At 39.9% G+C, this 17,986-nt stretch overlaps 1 protein-coding gene across 3 annotated transcripts in view; it reads right to left on the bottom strand.

Moving 5' to 3' along the window:
* Positions 1-17,986, bottom strand: part of LOC118781729 (mitochondrial glutamate carrier 1-like) — a 92,124-nt gene that overhangs the window by 55,185 nt on the left and 18,953 nt on the right. The window contains exon 1 of one of the 3 annotated variants that reach the window (XM_036534748.1): positions 1,490-1,543. The exons of the other annotated variants lie outside the window; for them this stretch is intronic. The gene's annotated coding sequence lies outside the window, so the exon portion shown is untranslated. Of the gene's footprint in view, positions 1-1,489; positions 1,544-17,986 lie in introns of those variants that run through there. 3 annotated transcript variants of the gene reach the window in all.

Here is a 17,986-nt window from a genome sequence, read left to right on the forward strand (position 1 = left end):
GGTTTTCATTAAAATGATGGGGCTGAAGCAATCTTTAAATCAATACTGCTTTATACTGTTGCTTTATGTTCAGATGTCCCACCCTCCTGAAAATGGAATGATTTCTGACTGTTCTCCCACCCTCCTCACATTGGACTGATACTGAGTGAAGTCCCACCCTCCTGACATTGGTTTGCTTGTTATGTGTAGTTCCACCCTTCTGACCCCAGATTAGTTACCGTATGCCCACTCTCTTGTGCTGACAGATCACTTCCAGAGAGCTTGTTGTTGTGAAACTTTCTATGACTTTTGGTAGGAATCAACCACAACACAAACTCTCATCTATGGTATCACTGGCCAAGGTCAGACGACCACCACACAGCACTGCTAACAGCACTATTGTTATACTTCTTCTAGTGCCTTTCCATAGCATCTGTAAGATTTATGTAGCCCAGTAAAATATCTTAACTTAAATGTACCTTCTGAATCATTTTGCTTTCTGTCCACACACACACATACACACACATATTACACTATAAGTAACTGAATAACATGTTTTGTCTCAACAGATACTAATACATATACATAAATTTTTAGCAGCACCTTTTCTTTTGTCACAGTGACTGAATAGATAGTAAATTAACATGGCTCTGGGGCAATTGTTTGGTCAACATAAGATGAGTTAGGCAGGCGAGGGGGTGGGGGAATTTCAGAGAATAAAGGTGCTCTGCAGAAGACAGTAAGGTAGACTCATGGTCCACACCTCTGTAGCTTGAGAGTACTGTATCTACTCTCCATATGCATATGTTCTAATAAACCTTGGTTACTGATTGACATTGTCTTTGGTTACCTCCTGACTCTCCTCATTCACCGAAGCTCCTGGGGTGAAGTTCCACGCTATTTAAATGATGTCCCTCTTTGCATACTCAGTGTATTTACTGTAACATCCTCCTAGTTCACTCCTGTAAAGTGCAGCTTTACCTAGTACTACTGCACCTTAACAAAAGATCAGATAGTCAGATATATTACCAAGGGAGTTCATGCTTCCTTTATTTATCTACCTGTGAACACTGCTTATGAACTCTGATCCCTTTTTCAGCTGGATTTACACTGAAACCTCAGAAGAAAAGTGTACCGCTTATAAACTCTGAACCCTGTTTCTGCTGGATTTACAGTGAAACCTTGGAGGCAGAGCCTACTGCTTCAGGGTGTAAAATCAATCAGCACCTAGCATTTGAGCACACAACCTTCTTGTCATGAACCCCATGCTCTAAACATTAAAAGTACTGCTGAAATCAAGCTTACCCACAGAAAGTGAAGACTACGCACTTCAAAGTCCACAAAAAGTCTACACTACAAAAAGGGTATGTGTAACTGTGGAAAGATTGTGAAGAGGTTATGCAGAGAATGGCTCTTAGATCCAGAAGGACAGAGACCTGAACCCTGTGGGAGGGATGGAGAAATGAAAGGATAGGTAGAAAGCTATCTGCATGATGGGGGGGTAACATACCTGTCTACACCTTTGCTCCTCAGCCTGCCTCTGCCCATCCTTCTCTCTCTTCTCCCTATCACTATGTAAGTTCAAAGTCTGATCTAGAGAAGGAGGTGCACTGGACTGTGCTCTGATTGGACAGGTGGGGAGGGCTGCAGCTGTATGTGTGTATGAAAGAAAAAGAGAGAGAGAGAGAAAGCACTGACTAATGACTCTAATTAACACAAATATAATGCATTGTCACAGTTCACAGTGTCCCACAGTTATCATTCACATTGTGCTGCACTCCACCTATCTTTAACACAGTGGTGTTGCACTGTGGTTCATACTGACAATTTTTTGTACAGTCCTACTACTTTGTCCCCTACTGCAGGTCTTTAGTGCATTTTTATACAGCAGGGGAGGTAGCAGAGAAGGCCCCATTCAGTCCTCTTCTTACACACCAGCCAAGGAGACAGAGAAGGAATCTGATCCGTGAATGGGAGGGAGAGGCAAAGGGCTAAGTGGCGCAGAAGTCCATTTGAGGGAACAAGATTTTATGAAACTGCTGTTCCCACACCTGGTTTGAGAAACAGACACTCAAACTTTTTTCTAATATTTTCCAAATGAAAGAAACGACATGCGCACATGGCATGGCATGGCGTGACATGGCACTTCTAATTGACAAATTAATCGTACTGTTTTCAATGTTGCATATATGCCCACATAATAATCTAGATGACTGGTATCTATTTATCACATCTTTTCCTAAAGTGGAATATGACTGGCCTAGATACTGCAAACTAAGGTGATATCAACACAGGCACAGCTCACCTTTGCCACAGCAGCCACTGAAATTAGCACTGAAATGCAGAGGGTACACTCCAGTACTCTTGCAGCCAGCAGCAGGCCCTGCCCACATAGTCGCTGCTATCCCAGCAGAACGAGGCCATTCTATCCAACCACTACGGGCTCCTGGTCACTGCTGGTTTATGACACAGTTACACCTGAACCTGAGTGGCTTGCAGTAGAAATTCAAGTCTTTGGTTGGTGGCAGCATACGGAAAGTCCAACTTTTATGGGGCTCATGAGGCCTTATTTTCCAAAACTTCCCAAAGAGAGCTGATCTGTCTAGCTCTAAGTCTTCTTGCTTTTAAATTATTAACAAAAGTACCACTGTTTGGATATTAAATAGAAGATCTGCTACGAAGCTTACAAATTCAAAGCTTGATTTTATTTTGGAATAGTTTCTGCTGCATATACTTGCAAAGTCCTAGAGGGTTTAGAAAATGTTTTAAGAGTGGGCTAGTTAACTTACTAACCAAGTGTTTTTTTATTCCGCAATTGTAGACAGCGTGTCATCACAGTTTAAATAGCTTGCTTATGCTCCTTAGTGTTGTTTTCGATTTTGACATATTGTTTAAAGATTTTAGCTTTAATTTCATTGCTTGCCAAACACAATTACAGTAAATATAACTATAGTAACAATCAAATAGACTTAGTTATAAATATCTGTGCTGCCTCTTCTTAACAGTCTAGCAACTGATCCCATCAATTAGTGAAACACACCCATGTTGGCATTACATTATATTGTTTTATTGTCATATACTTTATTGCATTATCATGATTGTGTTGAAATAATAACCAGATTTATAATAACCAATAACCAATAATAACAAGCCTTCAATGTATACTTATTAAATTTAAGAACCACAGAATTCTTGAATTTTTTGTGTTAGATCAGGTGTCGGCAACCCGCGGCTCCCGAGCGGCTCTTTAGCCCCTCTCTAGTGGCTCTACGCGTAGCTTTGTCAAAAAATATGGAAGTGAATAACATTTTTTTTTTTTTTTTTACATTTTGCTATCATTGTTGTAGGCCTAAAGTCATCCTTACATTATCCAATGTTCAAAATTTGTCGCGTGATATTCGTTTCGAGAACGATAAAATAACGCATGAACACACGAACACCCACTACGGTAAACGAAGAAGCTGGTAGCAGAAAGTGGCTTTGGCTCCCGTAGACTTACATGCAAAATTCACGACTTTCTCAATGTTATTAAATAACTTTACCAAGTTTATACAATGTCGGTATATATATATATATTGTAGCAGTCACATACTACCAAATATATTCTCACCAACATGATCACATGAGTAACTTTAGAGATTTATTTTAACGCGGGTTTTCCCCCATAAAGATAGCTGACTGAATGCATGTGTCAGCCAGCACTTAACAGTCACCGACCGTCTTGGCTAGTTTCGAGGTAAATTAACTTATTGATTATCTAAGTGCCTTAGATAAAACATAAAACTTTACATTGGGATTTCGTTTTTTATTAATATTACACCTGACAGCACAACTCTTCGCTATTACTATTAGGCTACTGGGGATCCGTTGATATGTGGCTAAACTGCTACTCTGGGTAACATTACTAGCCTGCAGATTCCCCATACAATCATATGGTCTTCCCCGAATCGGACATGTTACCTTTTAATTGTAGGCGCACAGAATCGTTACTGTAGACAGAGGTTATTTAATATACATCTGATAGATCATGTAAAAATTATAAAATGTAAGATTACATGATGATAACACAATAAAACACACTGTCGAAAATGGTCAATTTTCTATTGGTACTGGTTAGGCTACTGCCTGGTGGCTTTCGCTCATGCGCCGCAACGTTTGTAAATATTTAGGAAATGCAAAGTTAAAGTACCAAATAATCATAAATAGCCTACCCCAGGCACCTTGTGGTAAAACATATGAATGAATGCTCATTTAGACCTATTAGCAATGTTGATAGGCTAATTTAGACTGATAGGCTGTGGTAGGCTACCTGCATTTAAAGGGCTCAAACAGGCTATTTTTTGCGGCTCCAGACAGATTTTTTTTTTCTTTCTGGCAAAAATGGCTCTTTAGATAGTAAAGGTTGCCGAACCCTGTGTTAGATGAAGCATAGGCACACTGATGAAGATTCACCTTATAATAAAACTGTTTATTAATTGTTGATTAATGCTTGATGTTGTCATGATAAACCCAGAAGTGAGAGGTAAATTAGAGACAAGTGACAAAAAATAGATCCTATTCCTCTTTTTTATTTACAAAATGTTACAGGGTTGGTTTACTATATGATACTTATATTTCTTTTTACCACATGTCTGTGCTGTTGTTGATTCACACCAGTAGTTTTTTACATACATAGTTTACTTGTACAGGTATGTCACAGATGCTCCCATGTTCAGCATTTCACAACCTGGGCTCAGAAATTAATGGGATTGAATAAAGCATTCGTGCAGGATATGTAAAAAGCATGAACCTTGAAGTAATGCAAAAACATCATTAAGGAGAATGTAGACCTTCTATGTTTGTGTAGACCTTCAACACAACAACAATAACAACAGTCCCAGACAGTTTAGCAGTGGTTAATTCAAAATGACATTTGACTGATATCACATTGATTTGCCAGTCATTTCTGGAGCATAGACAGATGCATTCAAGTAATGGATTTTAAGTTCTTATTGAAGAAGGTGGATTTGCTGAAATAAAGGTGGAGACAAACACAAGATAGATGGTCAAAAACCAATAGTGGCCAGCCATTGCCTACAGTCACTACAGTATATTCACCGACTGTTGTCATTCCTGATTAGGCATGTCACGACACCAGAAATTTAGTAGTCGATACCAATACCTGTGAAATTCCGCAATTCTCAATACCCAATTCGATACCACGGTAAAAAACAAAATAAATCCCATGTACTTCAACATACACTCCTTTATTAAAAACATTTGAACATTACAAAAAACAACAGTGGCATGTAGCCTTAAAGTATTTAAAACAAACAATACTGTGCTTAATTACAATCAACTTTTTATGATGGTACAGCATTTCAATTGCAGTACTCGGCCAAGACATGAAAAAATATGGAAATAATAAATAGGCCTGTATATTATAATAAAAAGAAACAACTATTAACATTACAAAAAAAGAACAGTGGCATGGTATTTTCTGTGCCTCTGAAAAGCTTCTGATATGGTTGGCTGTGTATGTGTTTGCTAACTTTGCTCCTGCCTCTCCTGGTCGACACCCTCCTCTGGCTGATACTGTGAAAGGAAAATTGAGATTTCAGTTATCAGGTATAGGTCAATGACTGTAAGAAAACAGCAGAGGCTGCACACAAAATGTACTAACACACACACACACACACACAAACACACACACCTCTATATACTCAGAGTGCAAGCAGCAGTTTAAATTTACTGACATGGTGACAGACCATTAGTCCGGAAATATTTATTTAAAACGCTAACGTTATATTTTGATGACAGATGACACAGACTGAACGGTAAGGATGGTAGCCTACTATTACAAGCTATGGTTACATTACGTTAGCGTAAACACGGCAGCCTTTAGCGTTTAGCCATTGCAAACGTCATATGGAACATAGTTAGCTACATAGCAATGCCAGCTGTCTCACACAAAAATAACGGTAACGTGTATCTCAGGATAGCAAGGACAACACTTTGGATACGTTGTTAATGTAATGTTAACATGAATTGAAACTCACTCACCTTGAATTCTTTGAATAAATCTGGATGTCTGTCTTGGAGGTGCTTCGCTAAATTGGAAGTGTTTCCTCCTTTCGTCTGAAAAGTTCTATGGCACCATTTGCATACTGGTTTTTGCGAATTTATTATTAATCCCATCCCCGATGATCCGCCTCGAACGCAAAGTACTTCCATACAAGACTCTTACTGTTTTTCTTTTCGACGACTCGAGGCGGAGCTGTCGCTGCAGCTGCACTTGTCGCCGTCTTCCAAGTACTCTTCTTCTTCGTTTGGCATTTTAACGGCAGACTAGAACACTTCAGAATTTAGTTTATTGCCAAGTAGGTTGCCCCAAAAAGGATTTTTTGGTATGATACTGCTCCATACAAATACATCACTAAGAAAGATGAGCAATAAAAGCAACAAGTACTGAAAAACAAACAGGCGTAAATGCTGCCCTCGTCAGGTCTGGAAGAATAACATCCCTGATACCTACGGTACGGTAGAAAATGTTTTCAGAATTTTGGCATCGACTTGGTACCGAAGCATCGGTATCTACGGTACTGTAGAAAAACGAGTACCATCACGTTTTCAAAATTTTGGCATCGACTTGGTACCGAAGTATCAGTTCTCGTGACATCCCTATTCCTGATTCAGCATCAGTCACAGCTATTGGAGACAGTATGTCAACCTTGAGCCAATCAGAGCATGGGGGGCATAAATAAAACAGAACATATTTGTAAATCACATGACAGCTACAGTCTAAGCTGTGTGTTAAACTGCACCTTTATCAAGGACTGTTAGCAGACCCTGACTGATTGTACCATCATAGTGTCTTGACCAAACATTGAGTATGTTGAGCCACATAGAGATGCTTTTTTCAGCTTTTTTTAATACTCTGCATCTGCAATGTTTTGGAAATTAACCATATCCATCCATACATTTTGGAATACTGAATTCAACACCATGCAATTTAATTTAATAGAAGGGTCTTGCACTAATGGAGGTCTTCATAGATTCATTCAAGGGTGTAGGTTTGGTCTCAACATTGGTAGGGACACAACAACCCACCCCCTACCCCCACATCCACCCCCACCCCCCATGGTTACTTTACAATCAATTCATAATAGTATATGTTTAATCGCAGCATCATTTTAAGACCTCACCTGAAGCCCTGAAGGTCCAGCTGCTTCTCCCTCAACCTGCCCAATCTTTACTTGATTTCTGAGTTTCCTATGTGCAATAAAATGATGCATTGATAAATAAGATACATACAAACATATGGTTAAACTTGGGGTCCCATTTATTTTTGAGGGAAATTTTAAATATTAAGTAAAATATGATCTTAAGAAACAAACTTGTTCTGATGTAAGACTTTTTTCAAAATAAACTCATGGCCAAATATGTTTACTTTCAAAGGTTATATTTGCTTAACATCCTAAGACTGACTTTAATGCTGATGCCTCCCTATAATTCCAAACTATATTTCATAATTAGGACCTCACCTGAAACCCTGAAGATGCACCTGTTTCCTCATCAGCCTGCTCTACTTATCTAGCCTGCTGCTGTGTTTCCTGCATACAAAGTAATTCATTAATAGTGACATTTTCATGGGATTTCTAGACTGAAATTCAACTCATAATTTGATATATCCACTCATTTTATGTTTACTCCTGCCAGTGGTGTACTGGCCATCGGGCATACCGGGACAAATCCCGGTGGGCCGCTGCATTGGTGGGACGGTGGACTGTCAAAAAATCCATAAAGTTTTTACTGGCCCTCTCTGTGTGCCTATCATCTGATGAAATGGTTCAATTGGGAGGACTGAGAAATTAACGTTTATTTCAATAACAAGATACTATAATTTCAAGAATTTTTTACTGTTAAGCAGTCATAACATAACTCACTGTTAAGCAGTGGCAGAGCCAAAGGGGTGTCTGGGGTGGCATTGGTATCTGATTGGCCACCCCAGGTGCCACCCTAAAATTTCATTTGCTATCACTGGCAGTTTGATGCTGATTGACATCTCATTTCATCTCTTGTTGAAAGAAGTGTTTATTTTGACATCCGGCAGCGCCTTTTTCAAATCGAGGATGAGGAAGAGAGATATTTCCACAGCTCACAGGTCACGCAAGCGACTGACACGACTATGGCAGACCTACGGTGAAAGCACCACTTTGAAGTAAGTTTTACGGTTTAGCATAGGGTTTAGGTTTCCTGAACAACTTTTACTGAAGGTGAGTCACTAACATTATGTTTACATCTGTGCTAGTAATACAAGCCACGCATATACAGTGCAGTGTTGTAAGTTACAGTAGCCTATACGAGTGTTTAACTAATGAGAGGTAACTGGTACAGCTGTCAGTATTCAGCAAGTTAACATTTAGCTATTTGAAATCCATTAACTCAGTTAGATTTTCGTACTTGAACTCAGAACGAACAATTGTTATTATCAATCTGTTAACATTACTCAAAAGATTACCACAATTTGCAGATAGCCTGTTTGCTATCGTAAAGGTGTAAGAAATTATGGCTAATTACTGCAGAGTAGGGCTAGCCATGATCTAACTAGTAACTTAGGCTGAATGTAGTTAGTTGGTTAAATAGGGGTTGTTGTTTTGAAACAATGTTTATGAATAAAAACATCCTAGCAATAATTGCAGTTAACATTGTTTAAATGTTACATTGTTTGTAACATTTTTTGTGAGAAAGAAATTGAGCTGCAGTTCTGAGGTAGAGACACTGGCTATTCACAGTATGTTAAAGAATTGTAGTGAAGTAACCCTAGTGGACCACACTATCTGCCACATTGAAGAACTCTGGGCTAAGTGAATTATCACTTCTACCTCTAATCAGCAATCATAGGATTCATTCAAGCTCCTTATGGTGCGCTTCCACCAAGCAGTACAGTACAGTTCGGTACAGTACACAATTATTTGTGTTTCCATCATAAAAAGTTGTAAACTGTACCAAAATAAGCGTACCGTACCGTACTGGTTTTTGGTACCCTTCTGTTGGGGTACCAAGCATGGTGGTACGGTTTGTAAAGGATGGAGCTACACGCACTGCCGTCCGTTGATTGGTTGACAGAGTCGTCACTTCCATGCGACAACGTGAATACAAACTAGGGCTGTCAATATTAACGCGTTAACGCTCATTCGCGATTAATCTGGAAACTTTAACGCGTTAATGTTTTAACACGCGCTACATACCATAACAAATAAGTTACGTGCGAAAGGGTTTAAACGAAATTTGCCGTTCAGCACATCTGCGTTTGCCACGCCTTTCAGTAATTCAGCCAGGTAGATATCCGTGCTGGAATTAAGGAAGGAAGTTGCAGTCAAACTTGATAGTAAGATTAATTTGCGATAAAACATTAACGCGTTAAAGTTTCCACATTAATCGCGAACGAGCGTTAACGTTGACAGCCAAACACGAAAGTTCATCAACCATCTCTGCTGTGTTGCGTTCTTCACGCGCTTTTATGATGTCACGCTACTTACCTAGCTGACGCAGCAATCGCCATCCAGCATACACCCCGCCTATTAAGTAATGTACGGTTGGCAGTGGAGACACAAGCCATACCAGGGTTTACCGTACCAAACTGTTACGTAACAAACCAAACTGTACTGCTTGGTGGAAACGCACCATTAGATGCCAGGATAGGGTTACACACTAATTTTCTGTCATGGTGTATGGACCCCCTGAAGTAGCCTTGGCCACCCCCTGGCTACCCTATATATAAAACTCTAGTTTCACCACTGCTGTTAAGGCATGTTGCGCAGCAGTTTTCAATGACACATGTTCGTATGTAATCCTTTACTTTGACACTGACAAAGTCACGTCACAATTAGTTCAACAGAGCTTAGTTACATAAGCTTACCAACAACACGCTCATCTAAGTAAGATATTGCATTGTCACCGCTGTTTTTTTTTATTATTAACGCTAAATAAAAAGAGACAAGTTTTCAATGTTAGCTGTGTGCTGTTATCAAGGCAAGCACTGGCTACCTAGCGGGTTAAGGGAACTTCAGGACCGCTAATGTCCAAGTTGTACCTAGCTAGCAAGCTGGCTAGCTAGCTGCATTAAACGCGAAGATATAAAACTTGCTACGTGACGTATATTCAGAATATAATTGTTTGTATAATTGTCCATGCACATTAACTAATTAAGTAGTCTCAGTTGTAGACAGAACTTGAGAATCATAGCCAAATTAATTCCCGAGCCTTCAGATAGCCCCTCCCTTTCAGCCAATCAAATGCTAGTGTGCGTAAATTGGTTGTCTTGGAGACGTAGACTCTGGGAGGGCATATCGGAATTATCTAATATGACTATGATATTGGTAGGGACAATTCTGTCTCCCAAAATATCGGAAGGGATATGTCCCTACTGTCCATATGCAAACCTACGTTCCTTCACACTACTGAAGTCCTTGTACTGGATCATTATTGGCAGATATGTTGCATTAGTATCCTATCAAGAAGAACCAGAGATGGGACATGTTCACTATAGCCACTAGACTGGATAATGGCTGGCAACTTAAAGTGCTAAATTTGATGTGTTTCCTTACAAATGAAATAATCCATATTGATATTGTTGATAAGAAATTTAGCTACTCATGTTTCAATAAACAGGCATGGCCAATGACAGAAACAGGTTCAGGTTCAACACATAAGAATGGCGACGATAAAAAAAATTTATAGTAATTTAATAATACAGAACACTTGCCAATATTTCTGCAAGCTATCAATACTTGCTAACAAGCAGTGAGCATCTGGTCACTCTAGAATGATATACAGAGTAATACTAGAGTGATATACATGATGATACTAGAATGATATACACTCTAGAACAGAGGTGCCCAAATTCTTTCCTATGAAGGGCCAAAAATTAATCTGGATGGAGGGCCGTGGGCCAAAAATAGATGTTCATGTTATGTGAAATTATATTACATTAAAACGTTTTACATTTTACAGAAAATTAACATTCTAAATCTAAAATAAAATTTCAAAATAATAAAAACACTACTCTTTAATCTGCTTAACAGTGATTTTATTAATTTGCAGAGATGATTGTCAAAAACATAAAACATCCATATTCTTCTTTTTGGGAGCATAAACGTTTAAAAGGAAAGACACCTTTCTACGGAGCCCCCCTGGTGATATTGGTGGGGAAAATATTATTGCATGGCCACGAGTTAGTAATGTGTGGCCACGAGTTAGTAAGGCATGGGAATGAGATAATTAAGTCGTGGCCATGTCTTAATAATGTGTGGCCACAAGATATGGAATCTGTTGTTTACTGAGAACACTGGGCGAGCTCCGTAGGGTTATCATCACGCATGAAGCATGGATAAATTTGATTTAATTTCATTTATTCATCTCGTTTTTTCAAAGTGAACTTTGTTGGGAATCGGTTTTAATAGCGTGTAACACGATTTCAGCTTTTTATGTGACATCACTTGAAATCAGACTGGCAACCCTGTCGGAAAGGCCGACTGTACTTTATCAAACACACGCTTCTTTAGTGCATGTTATTTCCTATTCAACCAGCGCTCGCTACTCCCCTGCCCCTTTCTGTACATTGGTGGAACATCAGTTTTAAGGGGCGCGTCATCTTACCCGGAAGAATGTGGCGGCAGGAGCGCATAGTTCTTGGCGGGCCAAAACAAAGGAAGCGTTTGGCCTGCGCGCCCCAAATTGGGTGGTCCTGCTCTAGAATGATATACACTTGCTATGTGCATATAACCAAGCTATAAAACATAATGAAATATTCAGTTGTCTCTAGCCAGCCAAATCACAAGTTATCATGTAGTATGTATCATATGCTAACCTGCAACAAAATGAGTGCTACATATTTTGGTGTTTTTCTGTTAGTACCTAGCTGTCCTTTACCTGGTTGCAAAGAATATCTAACAACACAGCAGCAGGATCCTTTTTTGTACATGTTTTTTCACTTCCATCAAAATCTTCACCAATCAACAACAGCAAAAACATCCGGTAAAAGTAAGTGTTAAACAGTGGACCTACCCTTTACTCCATTACCATTTAATGATTTGTAGTTGCTTAAGCAGCCTGTGTAATTACAGGCTAATCCAATGTTTTGAATGTAATCTTGCTGCAAAGATGGGGATGAAAAGACATTGTGCACATTGTGCTATGTGTATCCTACATTTCACTCTTATTAATACTTTATAAACAGCCTAGAGGTAGAAACAGTAAATACTAGCCAGAGATCTACAACCAAAAGAAGACATAAAACAAGACCAGAAAACACAATTCCAGTCTTATCTGGAAAATTTTGGAATACTGTTTTCTTTCCCCTTCTCTGATTAAAAACATAAGTCTTTTCTGTTCTTCATTATGCAGCATAATTCTGACTCTGAAAGGGCATTACTGATACAGTGTTAAGCAATCAGTTTCTGTAACCTATCTTGTGATATTACCAGGTGACCTCAATGCTAATTACCTCATGGATGCATCCCATGATGACTGTCACAGAAGTATCCACAGTATTTATCAGCTGTAGAGCAGAAAAATGTTCAGAAATAAGTCAAATCACAAATGGTGAATCATATTAAAATAAAGATGAGCTAGTCAGCTGGCCGCTATATTTTTGAAGTACAAAAGGTAGTACAAAGGTAGTCCTCTAAAAGAAACAAGCTAATTTGAAGAGGAGGAACAGCAGAGAGTCAGTGGTTAAAGGGGACAATGGGGCGTCGAAAATGGGTGTCGAACACAAGAACAATTCACACAAGACACACATACACAAAACAGTCAAGTGGTCATGGAAAAACGAGAAAATTTCTATAAGAAAAGGACAGAGTATGATCAAAGGGCAGACAATCATATGGTTCCTCTTTTCTCTTTTACTTCCCTTCTGTCCCTCATTCCCTACTTCTCCTCCTTCCCACCACAGCCACCCATGTGTCCTATTTTAGTCCTTCAGTTATTCGGCAACTACACTGGGTGGGTCCAATTCTAGCATGCTGACACAGAAGAAAAAAAGGCAACCAACATTTTTGTACTCCTAAAGAAATTAGAGCAGAATTCTCATTATTGCAAGGTCCTCTGATGCCAACAGCTGAGGTCCCATTGATGTAATGAACCTGAAACTAATCAGAAATGTCACAACAAATGGACTGAATACATACAGCGTTAGGCCAGGGGAAGTCCAATCCAGGACTCACAATTGTATGGTATGGTACAATTGTGGGTGGTTCCTCACACCTTTGTTAATTGCCTGGTTTTGGTCCACTGTCTCAACTCATCTACATCACTGCTGTTAAATCAAGCAGACCTAGCGATTTATACTAGCATTGTTCCACTAAGAAGCAGCTTTGAGTGGCAGGCTTGCCAACAACAGGGACAGTAAAACTTTGATGACAATTTACTAAGCACAATATGCTAATACACTTTCCCACCACACTTCTAAATATAAAGTAAGATGCTCCTGGTGACATAACCACCCTCAACATGGCTCTCCTACAAAATAAACATCCATCACACTCTGCCAGCCTTAGCCTAAGAGTCAGTACAGGCCCAGTACTTGCCCTTCAACCTGGTCAAATATCAGTGTCTTCTCTCTCAGCTTTTTCCCCTGGTGTCTCATCTACTAAGGCTTCCTACTTTCAAATAAAATTCAGGCAGCTTCCAATAAAATTATGAAGTTATTCTCTACCTTCCCCTCCTTACTCAACTCCCTTCACCCCACTTCTACTTCCTTCTCCTCTTACTGCCAATAAACTTGCATCCTATTTAGAGAAAAATGTGACAGACATCCCAATCTCCTTCCAACAGTTAATACATGCCCCTCCAGTCATACACCCACTACAATTACCGACTTCTCAGCAATTTTCAATACTGACCTCCTGTAGCTCCTCACGACTAACAGGCTAACTGGTCCCAACTGAACCCCATCCTCTCACCTGCAATGCTAGCCTCCTGCCCTCCTTGGTCAAATTTTCCCTGACCTATGGCTGCATTCCTTTTAACCAGGAGGTCAAACCACTAATCAGGAACCAATCTTGGACTCTTTACTGGACAAAAACTAATGACCTGTCATCCTTCTCCCTTTTCTCCAACCAGCAATCTTATTTCCTATATCAATATGACACAGCTGATTCTAAGGGCGTACTCACACTAGGCCCGGTTGCCTTTTACCGTGCCCGAGCATGATTGTCCCCCCTCTCCACTCCCCCTCTGGCATATGCTCACATTATGCTTAACGTTCCAGGCCCGAGGACGCTTACATCATCAGGATGCAATTTTTTGCGTTGAAGAAAAGCGCTCTTGCACAGCACAATGGAGTTCATGATTGTACTTACTTTGTAGCTTATCTGGAGTCGTTTTGGGTGCGGTGACACATGGCCCTCTCACATACCTTTTATCGATATCGATTTATCGATTATGCAATGCAGTGATTTTCAGTCAATCGTGCTGCATGTATTAGAAGATTTTTACAGAGGCAGCTGACGTTTCAGTCATTATTGTAAGGAAAATGCAAAACCTGCTTGTTCTTGGATAGTCATCTACTACAATCAAAACTAACTCAATAATCAAGGGGGGTTTGAGACAAAGGGAATTGATGGGCATGACTTGATGTTGATAATGACCATTTGGTTGCTTTCCACACCACACCCTTTGTTCTTGTATGAGGTGTGATACTCCTGTCCCTTCCTGTGAACAGGATGAAGGAGGAGACTCTGTGGAGCCTCGAAAACCTTACACATGTAAATGTCCATTTATTTCTCTGCCACCCAATCAGGGACAGGAACCTGCATTTTATTTCAGCATTCTATTTCAGGTTTTGGGTATAAAAGCTTGTACCCAAACAACATAATTCTGTAATTGATCTGCCTTGCTTTTACCCGGTATGTTTCATACTGTAATTAAATACTAATTTTTGCTTTGTTATGAAATTGCTATTAACCTAAACTTTGGAACTACGAGTCTTACTTCACAAGAAGGAAAAATCCCTACATAAACTGGCGAGCCAGCGACAGACAAAAAGGGTGGACAATTGGAGAAATATTTTGCTGCAAGAAAAGAAGCTTCAGCCTTACCATGGACAGGCCTTCTTTTGCTACAAGGAAAGAAGAGACTGTGGCTCCATTCCCAACCCTCTTTCGACAAACAAACTCAAGGGATCTTGTAAGTATAGTTTGTTTTGGCATTATCCTGCCGTGGATAATGATTTGAGTTTATGGTTTAATAGCAGTTGTGATTTATCAGCTGTGACAAAAGTGAGTAAAAGTAGTAAAGGTTAGGAGAAAAGAAGCGGGTTGTAGAAGCATTTGATCTTGCTGTTGAGTTTATATCTTGCTGATACATAATTTTGACCTGTTTAACAGTAAGGTTAGCTTTACTTGGGTTAAGCAGGAGGTGTGTGTTTTTTTTGGAAAGCACCAGCAGGGTTTCCCACATTTAATCCTGTGTCCTTAAATTAAACCACCACCGTAGGTATATTGTATTAGCTATATGCTCAGAACCTACAATAATGGAGTGGGCCATCGAATATATTGCAAAACATTGCAAAGATCAGTCGTATGGATCTCTTGTAGATAAGACAGATCCTCTAAATTGGTTAGAGGAAGCATGTAGAGAGAGGAACATGGGGTGTTCTAAAAAGAAGTGTAAACATGCAAATGTTTTACAAGCTTTACTGCAAGGGCAGTGTGAATTGAAATGTCGGTTAGCTGAGGCACAGACAGAATGTGCAGGACAGAAGCACACCATAGAGGCGTTAAGAAAAACCATTGATGATCTTGAGTGAGAGTTTGAGTGAGTAGAGAACGTAGACTAGCAGCTGAACACATTATTGATTACTACACAGTACAGTACCAACAACAGGTTGTCTTGTTGAGACAGAGTCTGGATGAAGTTAAAATGGCTAATGTCTTGCTTAAAAAACAGCTAGAAAAGAGCCAAAATGCATACGAGGCACTTTAAGCTAGAAGCAGCAAAAATCCTGATGTGGTTAAAAAGGACGTTCCAAATTAAAATGCTTTAAAAAAATAAATTAGAGCAATTTAAGTGTCAGGTGGCATTGGGCATAAAATTACCACAGGATTCCGATTCAAAGAATGATAACTCAGGTGAGTCTGAGAAAGGCACACATGATACTGGTTTAGTAAGAGCTGCTCTGTTTCGGGTTAGGGAGCGAAGAACTCGTAGGAGACCAGCAGTAGCAGCTGAGGGCCAACCTTGGGCTACACAGTATGATTATGAGGAGATACATGAGCATATTCCTTTGTCTACATCAGAGCTGGGTAATCTGTGTCCCATTGTTGGTGAATGGGATGGCATTTGTGACCCACGTCCCAAGAAGCAGCCTTGTTACACATGATTGGCAATCCACAACCCAACTGGGGACAGATTCAGGCCACTGAACCTGAGAGAGGGGAAAACCCTGCTGCGTATCTTAATCGCTTATTTAACTGTTACTCTCAGAATGCAGGTATCCCTTTTCCACAGAGAAATGATCCTGATTTTCTTGCATTAGTTGCATTAGTTTGAAGCCAGAGGGGTGTCTGGCCTCTGTAGAAAATGTGGGTGATTTGAAACCCGATAGGTTTGGCAGACTGTGACGGGACGGCGAGCGGCAAACAGGTGACGACAACTGAGATTGGGGTGAACGAAGACAAGACGTTTAATTGTGCTATACAATAAAAAAAAGCTAAACTATTTACAAAAATAAACAAACAACACCGGGCAATTATTCCCAGGTGCCTCCTTCCTTCATAGGCTCACAGAGTTTATACTTTCCTACAGCCTTCTTCCCCAAATGGCAGAACTTGGGTGCTTAAATAGCCTGAGCCCCACCCTGGACTAACCCATTACCTGGGTCAAAATATTAAAATCAATTTACAGAAATAAAATGACAAAGTTATAACAACAATTCATCCCACAATGAAATACACACGTTCCATTGACAAACCCACATGTTTTGTTCCAATTAAACCGACTGCTGCATAAAATTTACATTGGCAGCACATTCTCCCCCTTCCACGTTTCAACACATGGGAACTACGCTACCCATAAGACTATATAATTCCAAGAGTGTACGCACTCCTTTTGCCCATTCCTGGTAGCAGCTCTAACCCACAGGTGAGTCATTTCAGACTTAATTGCATTTATCACATTTGTTCCAAAGACACAGTTATAATTGCTGTCTGTCAAATTAGCAAACCCGATCGCCTGTTTCGTGTGCACCCGAAACAATGCTTGTGTTCGCTAAAGTTTTAACAAATCCAAACAACAAACAAACAATCCAAACATATATGGCTGTAGCAATCCTGTACATAATGGTAACAGTCTTCTTTCCTCTTGCAGGACTGAACACATCTCACTAGCTGCAGAAATAAACCGAAGCCATTTAAACCGAGTCCGTGTATATTTAAATATTGCACAAACACATGTATTGTCGCAGCCCCCCGCTTCCTCATAGCGAGGCGGATGCGCCCGTTTGTGCGGAGAATTCTTTCTCCGTCACACAGACCCAGTATTAAAGTTACAGTTAGAGGCCACTGTGACAATTGGTTAATAGATACAGCTGCAATCACCCTGACACATTTGGATTTTCCCACCACTGGTAAAACTACAGAATTAATAGGAGTTGGTAGTGGAGTTATTACTGCAGCACAGTCGGTTCCTATACAGGCACAGATTGGTAGTGACAATACAACCTTAAATGTTTGGATGTCTAAAGGTCTTTACACATACAGGGCGATGTGAAAAAACAATGTGAAAGTGCAAAAAAATTGTTGACGAATTTAACGCAACATTAATATTCACATTAAACGTGACGGGATTATGCGAGCATTCCACAAAAAATAACTGCGTGATGATGAGCTGGTGCTTATTCTTTTACAAAATAAAAGGGGAAAAAAACAAAAAAATTTGGGTACATCCTATCCTGAGACGCAAGAACGCGGGGAGTTTCACTGCTTTGTTCAGGAGTTGAAACTATCACGGCCGCTTTCGGAGC

This window comes from Megalops cyprinoides, chromosome 8, assembly GCF_013368585.1.
Source record: "Megalops cyprinoides isolate fMegCyp1 chromosome 8, fMegCyp1.pri, whole genome shotgun sequence".
In the NCBI taxonomy this organism is placed as follows: Eukaryota; Metazoa; Chordata; class Actinopteri; order Elopiformes; family Megalopidae; genus Megalops; species Megalops cyprinoides.